Genomic DNA, 16,304 nt, shown 5'->3' on the forward strand with positions numbered 1-16,304 from the left:
ATGTCGAGCATTTCAGGAGGGAGACCTTGTGCTCCGAGTGGTTCAGAAATGACCTCACAAGCTCGCTCCGGCCTGGGAAGGTCCCTTCATCATGACCAAGGTGCTTCACAATGGAGCGTATCACATCTACAACATAGCCAAGAAAATGGACGAGCCACGAGCATGGAACGCGGAGCTACTTCATCCTTTCTATACCTAGAATCACTCGACCCGACGAGTTGTAATAAAAGCACTTCAGATTATTTTCCAAAGACAAGATCTTTACAGTATCGTAATGATCGGTTTCTCGTAATCACTTGTGTCCAAATCCCCAGTGGGTGGCTTAGCCGTGAACCCGATTTTCCTAAGTTAAAAAAACACTCCGAGTGGAGAGCAATCCTCCTGCTCGGGGGCTTAGCTGCGACCCTGTAATCGCCTAAGTTAAAAACATTCCGAGTGGAGAGCGATCCTCCCACTCGGGGGCTTAGCTGCGACTCCGTAATCTCCTAAGTTAAAAACACTCCGAGTGGAGAGCGATCCTCCCACTCGGGGGCTAAGCCGCAACCCCGTAATCGCCTAAGTTAAAAACACTCCGAGTGGAGAGCAATCCTCCCACTCGGGGGCTTAGCTGCGACCCCGTAATCGCCTAAGTTAAAGAACACTCAGAGTGGAGAGCAATCCTCCCACTCTGGGGCTTAGTTGTGACCCCATAATCGCCTAAGTTAAGAACACTCTGAGTGGAGAGCAATCCTCCCACTCGGTGGGCTTAGCTGTGACCCCGTAATCGCCTAAGTTAAAAACACTCTGAGTGGAGAGCAATCCTCCCACTCGGGGCTTAGCTGTGACCCCGTAATCGCCTAAGTTAAAAACACTCCGAGTGGAGAGCAATCCTCCCACTCGGGGGTTTAGCTGCGACCCCGTAATCGCCTAAGTTAAAAACACCCCGAGTGGAGAGAAATCCTCCCACTCAGGGACTTAGCTGCGACCCCGTACTCGTCTAAGTCACAAATATGCTCTGAGCTCCGCCACAGATACAATGTTCCGTCCCCATCCGCAAGGACGACAAGGCGTCGACTGAGCACTACCTCTGAGTTACGCCACAAATACAATGTTTTGTCCCTATCCGCAAGGACGACAAGGCTGCGACTGAGCTCCATCACAAGTACAATGTACTTTCATTTGGCAAAGGGTGAGAGGATCAAGTCCACTCGGAACCGAAGGACAATCAGAAATAGTTTAATAATAGAGCAAAAGCCATGGTATTCAAAGAAATCCAAGTTCAAATAAACCCTGCAAAAGTTCAGAACCATAGCGGGCAGGAGTACTCAGGCGTCAAGCCTGAAAGAGTTTAATGATTACATGATCACTTGGCATTCTGAGGCAAATAAAGGTGGGGCATAATGTTTTTTGGTCACTCGTCAGGAGAAGGGCTGGCTGGATCACAGAAACTGTCAAGATCAATGTTGTTTGCAATGTGAGTGGCAGCCTCAAGGAAAGTGTCCATGAAGGACTGGAAAGTGTGCTTCTTGGTGTTCACATCCTTGAGGGCCGCCAGCTTGTCTTCTCTTGCGTCTTTGCAGTGCACTCGGACCAACGACAGGGCAACATCAGCACCGCAGCGAGCGGACGATTTCTTCCATTCTTGCACTCGGCCAGGGATCAGATTCAGTCGAGTCATCAATGACTCAAGATCTTGTGAAAGTTCTGCCTGAGGCCAGAGTTCAGCATCAACCCGAGTCATCGCCGCCTTTAGTCGGGAAAGATAAGCAACATCGCTGTCCATGCGTGCTTCCAACCGCAGCAAGTTCATTGCAACATCATCTTTAACAGGACAATTAATGGGGTCGAGACCCGTCTCGACCTGCCCAGTCTCAGCCTCAAAGTCCTGGCAAAGTTCTGCACAGTCAAAAAAATGATGAGTCGACAATATGATAAGACGTACCAATCGATAGCAACTAATCAGTCGAACGATGATACCTTCAAGCTTCAGGACCAGTTTTGCAGCCAGATGTCCTAGATAGGACTCCAACTCGCCCTTCTTGGCTTTGAGGCTTCCGAATTCATTGGTTAAGTTCTCCTTGACCTTCTTCAGTTGCTCGACCTCCCGATTGGCCTCAGAGACGGCAGTCTTCAGCTTTGAGTTCTCCTCTTCTAACTTGCTGACTGAAGCCAGCTTCTTGTCCGCAAGGACTGTCTTCTCTCGCGCCTCCTTTTGAGCAGCAGCAAGATCCCGATCCTTCTTCTCCAGAGCCTCCTTCACTTTCTCTAAAGAAATAACATTCTTCAGATGAGCTTGAAGTTAACGGTTTTCACTACGCACATCTGTTCGAGTGAAGCCACTCGGTTCAAAGAGACTAAAAGGAGAAACATGATGGAGTGCGGGTCACAAGGTGGACAGTTGACGATTGGTTACCTCCCATGATAGCCGCTTCATCCTGAGTAGTCTTGAGGTTCTTATTGTCCAACTCTAGATCAAGACTGAGGCTGATTTGCTTCTTGTTCAGTTCAGAAAGTTGAGCCCCAAAATCACACGACCTCTGCAGTCAACAAACAAGATGCGTCAGTCGGCAGAAACAAAAGATAATCACAGTGAAAGTTACTCTAAGACTACTTCCGAATCAAACATTCAATAGTAGTCTCGGGGACTACACCCAGTGGGTGCACTTAGTGTGCCCCCACCGATTTGGATTAACACTCGGCATGGTCTGCCCAGCTTGAGTTAAAAAAAGAGGAAACAAAAGAGTAGATTCTCATACCCCAACCGACTGCCAGCAGTCGATCGTGGTCTCGGGGACTACACCCAGTGGGTGCACTCAGCGTGCCCCCACTGGTTCGAACAAACACTTGACTCAACATAAGTCGAGTGGAGTGGAAGACCTATTTAACTCTAAAGGCAGGCACACCCCAGTGGGTGATTGGATGTGAAACATAGACCCATGATAGTAGATGCACATATGGGCGGTGAAGCAACATCAACAGTTTTCATTATTCAATAAGTTCAGTCGGGAATCAACTAACCTTAGCATTGGTCTGCAGAGCGGTGCTGGCATTATAGGCCACTTGACTGGCCTCGTGCACCACCTTCACTTGCTCCATCACAAGACTCACCTGGCAAAGAGCCTCCCTAGCAGCACTTGACGAGTCATCTGGAGTTTGGTATGAAGCAAACAGCGATGGTGTCAGAGCAGTCGAAGCAGCCACTGGATCGGACGCATGGAGTTGTACTGGAGCAGCAGCGATCTGAGCAGACGACCCCGATGGGTGATCAGTCAACAGCGGGTTAGCAAAAGTGATGTTGGTCCGAACCGGATCTCCGGATTGCTCGACCACTGTCTCAAGCACCAACATCGACTGAGGAACCTGAACCTCATGCGCTTTCCCCCTCGAGCCCTTGCCCCTCCTCCTCCTCTCCCTTAGCGGCACTTCTTCTTCATCATCATCTGGAAGCACGACAATGTATCATGGAGCTGCAACAAAAAGGAACATCAGAAATTCAACTGGCTGACAACTCAATCGATAGAATAAATTCGAGTCAGGCGGACTTACCAGCTCTGGAGGTGGCCGCGTCATCAGCTTCCTCGTCACCTGGGCCTTATCAACGTCCATATCAGTCGTAGAAGAGGTAGGGCTGGGAAAGTGTACGATCCATTCGGTCGGAACAGAAGAGTCAGTCGGTAGAGGAAAACATAGAAAAGACACTCAGCCAGAGGCAACAGGAACATCCATGTTAATCCTGGGCAGAGTCTTCCAAGCTTTTGGAGGAGCAACCTTGGGCTGCTTGCCGACTTTTTCTGTCGGCTCCGGAGTCGAAGTCTGAGTGCGCTTCTGTGTTTGGGTGCTTGGGGCCACGTTCTTGCTGCACCCACCCGCTGGATCATGGAGTAGCATGGATCGACGTTCCGAACGAGGAGGCGAGTCGACCATCTCTTCGTCGTCCGACTCGTCGCCCTCCTCTTCGTCTTCATCATCCGGAGATTGCCAATCACTGCTACGTCTTGAGCTTGTGTTGGTTTTCCTTGAAGAGGAAAGGGTGATGCAGCACTAGTAGCGTAAGTATTTCCCTTATTTTTTGAGAACCAAGGTATCAATCTAGTAGGAGGCTCCTCAGAAGTCCCACGCACCTACACAAACAAACAAGAACTCGCAACCAACGCAATAAAGGGGTTGTCAATCCCTTCACGGCCACTTGCGAAAGTGAGATCTGATAGAGATAATATGATAAGATAAATATTTTTGGTATTTTTATGATATATATTAGAAAAGTAAAGATGCAAATAAAAGTAGATTGAAAGCTTATATGATAAGAGATAGACCCGGGGGCCATAGGTTTCACTAGTGGCTTCTCTCAAGATAGCATAAGTATTACGGTGGGTGAACAAATTACTGTCGAGCAATTGATAGAAAAGCGAATAATTATGAGATTATCTAGGCATGATCATGTATATAGGCATCACGTCCATGACAAGTAGACCGACTCCTGCCTGCAACTACTACTATTACTCCACATATCGACCGCTATCCAGCATGCATCTAGAGTATTAAGTTCATAAAGAACAGAGTAATGCATTAAGAAAGATGGCATGATGTAGAGGGATAAACTCATGCAATATGATATAAACCCCATCTTTTTATCCTCGATGGCAACAATACAATACGTGCCTTGCTGCCCCTGCTGTCACTGTGAAAGGACACCGCAAGATTGAACCCAAAGCTAAGCACTTCTCCCATTGCAAGAAAGATCAATCTAGTAGGCCAAACCAAACTGATAATTTGAAAAGACTTGCGAAGATAACTTGATCACGCATAAAAGAATTCAGAGGAGATTCAAATATTTCTCATAGATAAACTAGATCATAAACCCACGATTCATCGGATCTCGACAAACACACCACAAAAAGAATTACATCGAATAGATCTCCAAGAAGATCAAGGAGAACTTTGTATTGAGATTCAAAGAGAGAGAAGAAGTCATCTAGATAATAACTATGGACCCGAAGGTCTATGGTAAACTACTCACAACTCATCGGAGAGGCCTTGGAGATGATGTAGAGGCCCTCCGTGATCGATTCCCCCTCCGGCGGAGCGCCGGCGAAGGCTCCAAGATGGGATCTCGCGGATACAGAAGGTTATGGCGGTGGAAATAGTTTTTTGTGGTCGCTTCTGATGTTTTCGGGGTACATGGGTATATGTAGGAGGAAGAAGTAGGTCGGTGGACGCTCGAGGGGCCCATGAGGGTGGGGGGCATGCCTTCCTGTAGGGGGCGCGCCGGGCACCCTCGTGGCCGCCTCCTTTGTTTCTTGACTTCCACTCCAAGTCCTCTGGATCACGTTTGTTCCAAAAAGATCGCTCCCGAAGGTTTCATTCCGTTTGGACTCCGTTTGATATTCCTTTTCTTCGAAACACTGACATAGGCAAAAAAACAGCAATTCGGGCTAGGCCTCCGGTTAGTAGGTTAGTCCCAAAAATGATATAAAAGTGTAAAGTAATGCCCATAAACATCCAAAATGGGTAATATAATAGCATGGAACAATCAAAAATTATAGATATGTTGGAGACGTATCAATCACCGCTCTCCTCCGCGCTGTCCTCTCCCTCCTGGGCTTGCTCCAGAACTTGTTCACCATTGGGCATCGAGTACATCTCAGTATAAACCTACAAGGCAAGAAGTAGAGTAAAAGTCAGTCGGGTTCAAAGACAGTCAGAATATGTACCCAAATACAGTTGGTAGCGGGGGCCGCACCTTGTCTGGCTGGTTGTTCTCACTGAAGGGGTCGACTCTCCTGGCTCCTCTGGGGTTGTCCTTGTTGCCTGTAATACTCCTCAACCACAGGGCCACTGTCTTAGCCGGTACTTCCTCTGGATGAACCCGAGCGGTGTCGTTGGCCCCAGAATACATCCACATAGGGTGGTCACGAGCCTGGAGAGGCTGGATGCGTCGACTGAGGAATACCTCCAGCAGATCCATGCCAGTGACGCCTTGATTGATCCATTGGACCACACTCTAGACTAGCATGTTTGTTTCCATGCTCTCAGTAGCGGTCACTTTCAGCGAGGAAGGAGTCTGAACACGATCAAAGGTGAAATGGGGAAGTCCAGTCGACTGGCCTGGAGTTGTGAGGTCCTGGCAGTAGAACCAGGTCGACTGCCAGCCCCTGACCGACTCAGGAAGGGTCATGGAAGGGAAAGAGCTCCTCTACCTCTTCTGGATACCCAAACCCCCACACATCTGAATGACATGTGTTTTCTCGTCACTCGTATTTGCTTTCTTCAACGACTGAGAGCAGATGGTGAAAATGTGCATGAAAAGACCCCAGTGCGGTGGACAACCCAGAAAATTCTCGCACATGGACACGAATGCAGCAAGGTATGTGATGGTGTTGGGAGAAAAGTGATGGAGAGGAAACCACGGAAAAAGGGGTGCGAAGGTAACGAGAAACCCTAGTCGAGATGGGTGGCGAGCAGAACACACTCACCCGGTCGCGGCTGCTGCACCGTCTCCCCCTCCGGCAACCGTGCAGCACCCTGGGCGATCAGTCCGGACTCCACCAGTTCGTCCAAATCAGCTTGCTGGAGCGAAGATCGGATCCAATCGCCCTGGATCCAACCCGGCGGCAGCGCCGAGCGCGAAGACGACCCATGATTCTGCTTCTTGCCTTTCGCCGCCCCCGTCGCCTTCTTTGCGCGTTCCAGCACCGCCGTCTTGTCCTTCACCACGTTGGCGGGGTGGCGGTGTCGAGAGCGGAGGAGCCGGATGCAGTTCGGAAGCAGAGGAGAAGAGGAGAAAATAGACTCGCATAGTGCAGGCGCCTCGGCTCCGTCGCCTTATAAAGGCCCACTTCCGAGTGGCTGACGCGTGGGCCCAGGCGATCCTATCAAACCCCGCAACAGTCGCACACTAGGTACGTGGCGAAAAAGGTGGCGTAGAGATCGAGGCACTCCTGTCTATCCATCCCACTTACCACGGCATGCTCCGTGCTGCGCGCTTCCCCGAAATTTCGAATCTCGTGAGATCCAGGATACGCCGTAACCAATCGTGCCAAAGGTTCCGCGCCCAGAAACAACACTCGATAGATGACGTTATAAATTCACTCTATAACTTTTGAATCGATTAAGGCGACTGAAACGAAGCCGAAGTTTCCGCATGAGCCTTCCGTCCAATGTAAGTACTTGTGAAGCGCAAGAGTTGAAGCAAGATCAACTTCAACCTTCTTTCCACCCGGACCTCAATCCATTCGGGGGCTAATGATGATGATACAGACCTAGGGTAGGGTCATAGGCCTGACCTATACGTCCTACCCAAGGTCACTACCTTAGAAGCAAAGAAGCTCAAGAGACAGCAGGGAGTACCCACCAAAGCGTCGAGTGCGATCCACTCGACCAATCAACCACTCGGGTACCCCTCCTTCCCAAAGTCACATGACCAGTCTACCACTCGACCATACAAGAAATCACTCGACCTACTGAAGACCAGGAGTCACCCAGAACAGCAACAGGCAAGCATTCACTCCGTAGTCTTTAAGGTCATTTAAGGCACTTAAGGCTGGCGTTACCAGTAACGCCTCAATCTTTATGTACATTGAACCCTCTGTAACGGGGGATGGCTGGGGTCCTTGCGAACTCTATATAAGCCACCTTCCTCCTCTAGCACAAGGGTTCGCACCCCCTATAACACACACACACACACACTCATATATTCCAGTCGACCACCTCCGGGCACCGAGACGTAGGGCTTTTACCTCCTCCAAGAGGGGCCTGAACTCGTAAACACTTGCGTACAATCTTGCCGTAGCTAGGACCTTGCCTCCTCATTCGTACCCACTATACTTACTTCATACTTAGTACCACGACATCAGCCGTCAGCGCGACCACGCCCTAACCCTGGGGGTTCCGTGATGGCGGCAGCGGCGGCCAACGAGCACTCCCTCTGTCAGGACCCCGACTCAATGCCACATCGATCTAGCATGTAACACCTCATATCACTTTGCGGCCTCACGCACGGTATCCCCACGGGTGTCGCCTTACCTTTGCCCGGGACCGTTTGCGCCTTTTGGCACATGTATATGATAGTGTCGCTAGCATCCATATGATAAGGAGCCCGGGCTGACATGGCTAGTCGTAAACCCAAAGTGGCACAAACTTACAGGGACAGGCATCCATGACCCAGCATCGAACGTGTCGGTCATCAGCGAGTGAATCCAGGCTGTAGCACTGGGCTAGCAGGACTCCGGTGAACCGGGCTGTAGCGGGCTAACAGGACCGGTATTCATCGCGTGACATTTCCCCGAAGAGACAGACACAGGAACGAAGAAGGACACATGCCGGCCAGCCTAAGTGTTTCGGAGAAGTAGCAAGCTACCATGGCTCAGTGGAAGCACTAGGAGACATTTCCCGGTAAGAGAGGCTACTAAGGATAAACAACTAGATAGTCAGATCCCACACATACCAAGCATTTCAATAACATACACACAATATGCTCGATATGTGCAAATACAACATGGCATCACAACATGACTCTACAACTCAAGTATTTTATTCAGTAGGCTCCGAGGAGCGAGATATTACAAACATGGGTCTCATGACCCAACACTCAGAGCATACAAGTCAAAGCACAAGCGGAAGCTTAACATGTCTGAGTACAGACATCTACAAATGAAAAAGGCTTAGAAGCCTGACTATCTACCAGATCCTGCCGAGGGCACAAGATCGTAGCTGAGGTAACAAGCTAAACGTCAAAGTCCACGTGGAACTACTAGCAAGACTGAAGTCTCTCTGCAAAAACATAAATTAAGCAACATGAGTACAAATGTACCCAGCAAGACTTACATCAGAACTATCTACATATGCATCATTATCAACAAAGGGGTGGTGGGGTTTAACTGCAGCAAGCCAGCTTTGACTCGGTGGCTATCCTGAACTACGACTGCAAGTAACTCTTTTGAGGTGGCGCACACGAGTCCACATATTCACCATATCAATACACCACTATGGATCCGCTTCCGTCTCCCTACGAGAACGCCATCCATAGCACTCACGCTTATCTTGCGTATTTTAGAGTATCCACTTTCACTTGTCTATGAACTGTACAGGCAACCCAGAAGTCCTTTACCACGGACACGGCTATTCGAATAGATAATGTTAACCCTGCAGGGGTGTACTTCTTCACACACGCTCTCACCACTTACCGCCGTTTACACGACATGTACTCGGCAACCTTTAATCGGAAGCCCAGCGAGGGTGTCGGCCACGACCTGACTAACCATACAAGTCTCTCGTCCAGGTTTATCGCCTATTTGGGTTCCATCCGCAAGGAGATCCGGCCAGGATGTCGCTCACGGCCCCAAACGATGTGAGCAGGGTTCCCAAGCCCACCATCCGGGTGCCACTTGGTACACCGTGCCACTGTGCCTAGTCTGTCCCAAGCCCACCTGTACCGGGTGCCACTTGGTAGACTACTAACACTACCTACAAACACCAGAAACTAGTTGCAACTCCTGGACAGAGATCATGTTGATTAATAAGTCGAGAGGGGTCGAGTTACCGGAACCCAATGTGTGGTAGTAATTGTTCATGGATCACAAACACAGAACTCAGTTCCTGAGGACGGCTGCAATGAGACAACCCACCATGTACTCCTACATGGCCTCTCACTGCTACCTTTACCAAATCGTGTTCACACACTTAGCTCACACACAGCAGGACATGTTTACACACCTCCGATTCATCCCCGATGAATCAGACCTAACTCAACTCTAAGCAGTAGCAGGCATGACAAACAAGCATGAATGAGTAGGCACATCAGGGCTCAAACAACTCCTACTCATGCTAGTGGGTTTCATCTATTTACTGTGGCAATGACAGGTCATGCAGAGGAAAGGGGTTCAACTACCGCAGCATGTAGCAGTTGAATCGTTGTTGTCCTAATGCAGTAAAATAGAGCAGGAGCGAGAAAGTGGGATTGTATCGGAATGAACAAGGGGGTTTGCTTGCCTGTCACTTCTGAAGATAGTATAGCTCTTCATCGGCGTCATCGAACTCATCGTCGGAACCACGTCTATCGAGAGGGGACAAACACCGGCAAACAAGGAAGAGCACAATCAATGCAATGCACGATATGATGCATGATCATGACATGGCAACATGCTGTTGATTGAGATAATGCAACTAACAACAAGTTAAATGGAGTTGGTTTGAACACTAGGTTCAAATTCAAACTCCATATGTGATTTCTTAAATGCCATTTAATTGAATTGTCCTAAACAGTAGTCATAAGTTGTTCTAACATGCATGAAAATGGTACAGATGGATAGACTGGATTTTTTTGATCATTTTTCATATATAAATTATTTCTTTCTGACTTACGGTTGAATTTATATGAATTTTTGAAGTTTTGGATATATTCTGGAATTTTCAGAATTAAATTAAATCCAGAAAAGAGTTACTGCATCAGCACGACATCACCCTGACGTCATCAGGTCAACAGGGCGGGTTCAGGTCAAACCTGACCAGTGGGGTCCACTGGTCCGTGACTGGGGCTGATTAGTGTCGCTGACATGTGGACCGAGTCAACAACCACGTCAGCAGGGTCAACTCTGACGCGTGGGTCCCGCTGAGTTAATCTAAACTAAACAGGAAATAAAACCCGGGGTTAATTAGGGCGTGGGGCCCATGCGTCAGTGGCCCACGGGGTTGGTTAGCGGTGTGATTAGGCCCTAATCACGGCCAAGTCGGCAGTCGCCGGCACCTTGCCGGCGACGACCTCAAACCACGGCGGAAACTCGCCGGAAAACTGCTACGGGGCTCGGTTTTGTGCGTGGTTTGCGTCTACGGGGAGCTGAAGGTGTCCCGCATCCAAAGGTGGCGACGGATGGAGCTAGGGTGGCCGGAGATAGCCGGAACGGAGCTCGCGGCGGCGGCCGGAGTTCGGCTTAGCACGGGCGAGGCACTCCGCTTGGCTGACGGGCGAGCTAAGCGGCAGGGCGGATTGCTGGGAGCTCCAGGAGCACGCTGGTGCCACTGGACCGGGCGGAGGTGCTCAGGAGCGAGGATCTCACCGGCCATGGCGGACGGCGGCTTCAGTCGTCAGTGAAGTAGGAGCTACAGCGTGAAAACGGAACAACGGAGAGGGGGGGTTCGAGGGAGAGGCTTACGGCGGTTGCAACGATGCAGACGGCGAGCTCGGGGAAGGTCCAGCGCGGGCAAAACGGCAGCGACGATCTCGGGCGGCCGGAGGTGAAGACGACGGCGATGGCGGTGTTCTAGGGCCTCCGGCGTCGTACAGCTCGATGGAGAGGACGAGGGGACCGAGGCGGTTCTTCTGGACAGCTCAGGGGAGATATGCGACGGCGGTGGGCGCGGTGGTGGTGAACGGCGTCGACGGCAGCGCTCGGTTGCGAGAGGGAGAGAGAGCAGAGGAAGGGAGAGCATTCGGGAGAGAGTGAGAGGGCCCAGGGGGTGCGTGGCGTCTCCGTGGCATCGTCTAGGAGCACCGGGGAGGAGCCAGGCAGGCAGGGAGGTGGCGTGGCGAGCTCGGCGGCGTCGCGGTGTCCCTCCTCTGCCTACTGGCAGAGGTAGGCGATGACTGGCACCGGGCCAGTGGGCTGGGCTGGCCAGGTAAGTGGCCCAGGTAGGTCCTTCTCTCTCTCTCTCTCTCTCTCTCTCTCTCTCTCTCTCTCTCTTTCTTTTATTTCTATTTTTCTTTTGTTCTGTAAGTTTGTGGCATTACTAAAAATATCTAGGCACTTTGAAAAATCACCAAACTGTGCATGCCCAATGTTTAGAATATATCCAACATGGAACATTTTGGTTTGGGATTATTTGGACATTCAAAATATTTACTAGCATTTAAATGCCCAAATGCAATTAACTAATGATTTAATCCAGTGACCCTCTGTTGTCCTAGAAAAGTGTGCACCATTTTTGTCAGAGGTTCTAGACCAAGGCAAAGATGATGAACATTTTAGTAGGGCATTTTGGGTTCATTGAAAATGATTTTAGTAAACCCTAGTTGGTTTAAGGGGGGTGCTGGGGGTTCTGTCATCCCCAATTCAACTTAAATAAAATTTAAACATGATGCAACAAGATGCAAACACTAGGCAGCACCAGAAACTAGGGATGTGACAACTCACCCCCACTAAGCAAAAATCTCGTCCCAAGATTCAAGCGTAGGGTAAGATGAAGGGGAAAACGCAACTAACGAAATCTTCACGATCCAGGTTGCACTTCAAATGAACGTTGATTCAATCACCATCTTTGTCTTGTCGTCTTGCTCTGAGAACTCCAGCCAACATGACAACAAGAGGAGAAGGAGACTCTAGAAGGATCGATCTTCTCGAAGATCGAACAACTTAGGATCAACCCGCGGAATGAGGCATAGCAACACCACTCGAGCTGAGACACAAAACACACATCTAGAGGGATGGAGTGGAACAAATGACGAGGGTTCACTAGGTAGACAACAATTCCACGCTTAAAAGGGTGGTGAACGGTTGTCAACTCAGCGAGGAGTTGAGTTGCCATGATGCCACAGCGGGACATCCTGGAGGAGGGTGATTCCTAGATTATTACCTTAAGTGGCAAAAAGAATTACCTTTGATTCAGAGATCATTGAAAATCTTTTATACCAACCTAAGGCAATTCTCGAGCGACCATTTGGAGGGGTTCGGTAGAATGGCATACCCGGATTAGAATGGATGATGTGGATTACCTTGTTGAAAACAACACAAGGGATGATTTTGCTTGCGCGTGCTCTCAAGAACTTGAGCATTTCCATATTCATCAAGGTTTTACCAATTTCCGAAGCGAGGATCCTGGCAGCACATCATACTACCATGATGAATACCGGTGGAAGATGCAGATGAAAAGGAAGATAACACCTTCTCAGATTTCACCTTAGCAATGCCAAGGTCGCAAGATCTGGATAATCGACCGAGAGACATTTAGCACTCCGCTTCTAATGTTCTCCTTGATGTGCTAGTGTATAGCATTCATAGATATGGTTTGATATCTAGAACATCAAGTAAAAGGTCGGACTTCGGGAACACAAAAATCCATAAGGAACAACTAGGGAGTAAATCCTACGAAATCCTTATGGGGAGGTGGCCAACTTCCTCAATCAAGATACTACAGTAATAGGTCTTCCGGCTGGACGTGTTGGCCACGACATCCTCTTTACCGGTTACAGAGGGACCAATATTATAGTTCTTGGAAAAATGCTCCAACCATCATATCTGCCAGAGATTCAGATCTGGTTGGTGTCAGAACAATCTAGACTCATCGAGTCTAGAAATAAAAATGAAAGTTTGCAACACAAATCGACGAGATGATGTTGCGAGATTCTCGGGAAATGGACTACGGTAGTAAGCTCCAAAATATGAGCTGGTCTTGCTACAAACATGTGAACACGTTGTCCGAGACAAGCGTGACCACATGGTAGTCTTATAATAAAATACTACCAAGTTCTGGTTGGGAACCATCATCGAGGATATCGGAGTCTTGTGCATGATCTAGAATTAACACAACAAACTCCTTTTCCTTGAACAAATCAATCAGTGGCTTGGTGTGCTAGGGATTACACGTGGAGTGGAGGTAGCGAGCCTATCAAACCATGGAATACTTCACACATGCATGACTGACTTGGGATGATTCCAGGGAAACAAAAACAATCTTTCTCGAACTCACGGCGACAACTTGCTCCAAATGCACGTGAATCAGAGAAAGTCACTTGTTTCATCCAACATATTCTTCACGAATGGGACATGAAGATAATGCTTATAAAAATTTCCAACACTAGGTTGATGTTCAACATGAATCACGGGGGAGACAAAATGCTGCTGATGGGCTCAACAGTAACTCATCGGAATTTCCATATCACTGGACTTCCGCCATCATGTGAACACGGTGATAGTATTGGTCAGACCAAAAAAATATAATGATGTATGCTCGAGGGATCAACCACGAGTAAGACAACATTATGAACATTGTTGGTTCTGATTTGATTTGACGATAGCCCATACTCAAGTTAAAGATGGGGTAAGACAATAGGTCCAACAACTGGTCACAGGGACCAATCGATGAAGATATCATCTTTCTTCAACACACACACACTCACACTCAAGGATATCCCTTAGGAATGAACTAAGTCGGACAAGCTTTATCTTCCAACTCTCCAAGTTGTTGTTTAGCTTAACCAACTAGCTCAGGGTATCCAACAAGGATTCTTGGAGAAGGGGTGGTTACAGAAAACCAACTAGCTCACAACTCAACATAGCGGTCAGGTGACAACCTAGTGATACTTCCGAGAAGATAATCAGAAAATCACGAACCACCGGTATGCTTCTAAGCTCGAGAACAATCTTGCTTTTCAGGGCAAGATGATATGATCAAATAAGCGAGGGATTGGCACAATCCTAAGTCATTGATCGAGAAGTGCACCGGAAGCAAGGACTAGGTAGCACGATCAACCCTAGGGTGACGATTCAATAATCAACACGCTAAGGATGAGATTGGTGTCCATTAACTACCAAGCAACACGGTTGCTAGGAGTATTGACTTCACACATCATAGTTCACTTGTCGGCATTCCGGTTGCGACAACACAAAACCGAGGAATGAATAATGATGGCGAGAGTATCACTAAATCAAGAATTCATAGGATGGTGTGCAATTCCCATGATAATCTTAATATAAAGATGGTAACACTCCAGGGTGGAACAGAACAAAAACTGGATTAGTATTTTGATCTGCGGAGTACAACTGCTTTGACCCAATCCTAAATATGGATGAGGTACTGGAGTTTGTTTCTCCTAGTCATCCTGAATAGAATGGCTTGACGGACCACAAGATTAATAAGCATCGATGACACGAATGCACAATTACTCCTGACTATCAATTGATAGATGAAGATCGGAATACGACTGAAGAGGGACAACTCAAAGGAACACATATCTTTCTGAGTTGTGGATGCATAGATTAGTATGTCGAGCAAAGCTCAACATTTCTTCCGAATAACCCATGCAGAAGGTAGAACTGGCAGATTCACAATATAGAATGGAGAACTCATCAAAAGCACTCTGGTTGTGATCTTTTGGTTCAAAAGAACTCCTGCCAAGAATGGTTCATGGTATTTGGAAGAACAATATACCACGGACCTCGAGGACTATCACAAAGGTTACTAATATCCTAAAGGTACGAGCAACACTAACAACATGAAGTAAGTAGGGAAATCTCGGGTTCAGAAACCCAGGAGTAGAATGCCTACTAGCTATGTGGCATCACGGGATGCCTTCGGGAATGATGGCTAGAATCATCACACTGGGACACAGAACATGGCTAGATTACTAGGTGATACTCTAGACATCTAGGGTCATAATCATAGCTCCAACATATACGTTGAGGCAATAGAGTACATCAACTCACCGTTTAGTGTGGTTAACCTGGCTAGGAAGGACATCAAAACCGAGGGAAGGATTTTGCAATTGCATCAGATTATTTAGAAACCTGGGATGACTCGGACAGCATAACGGCTGTAAATGCTCAAAAGGTTGGAGACATGCTACAAAAATGGTGGCATAGCCACTCAGAAGCACAATAACAAGGTTCCGAGACCAACTATGAACACACAGGGGTATTAGAAACTGAACTGGGCTTAAATCCAACAATCTTACAAGTTTACGAATTAGTAACACGTGATCCTAATAGAAAGATGAGAAGCCTAATTCCTTAACCCCGTAGGAAAGATAAGATGACTCGGATCAGAGGGCATGAGGTATAAGGAGTAAAAAGAGCCTTACGTTCCATCCCACAATCAATTCCCTTATATACCTAAAGAATTTCTAGACTCGACTTCGACCAGTTTGGCTTGGTAAACCTACAGGCAGTCAAGCTCTGATACCAAAGCTGTCAGGACCCCGACTCAATGCCACATCGATCTAGCATGTAACACCTCATATCACTTTGCGGCCTCACGCACGGTATCCCCACGGGTGTCGCCTTACCTTTGCCCGGGACCGTTTGCGCCTTTTGGCACACGTATATGATAGTGTCGCTAGCATCCATATGATAAGGAGCCCGGGCTGACATGGCTAGTCGTAAACCCAAAGTGGCACAAACTTACAGGGACAGGCATCCATGACCCAGCATCGAACGTGTCGGTCATCAGCGAGTGAATCCAGGCTGTAGCACTGGGCTAGCAGGACTCCGGTGAACCGGGCTGTAGCGGGCTAACAGGACCCCGTTATTCATCGCGTGACATTTCCCCGAAGGGACAGACACAGGAACGAAGAAGGACACATGCCGGCCAGCCTAAGTGTTCCGGAGCAGTAGCAAGCT

The sequence above is a fragment of the Triticum aestivum genome, chromosome 6B (genome assembly GCF_018294505.1).
Source record: "Triticum aestivum cultivar Chinese Spring chromosome 6B, IWGSC CS RefSeq v2.1, whole genome shotgun sequence".
Lineage (NCBI taxonomy): Eukaryota > Viridiplantae > Streptophyta > Magnoliopsida > Poales > Poaceae > Triticum > Triticum aestivum.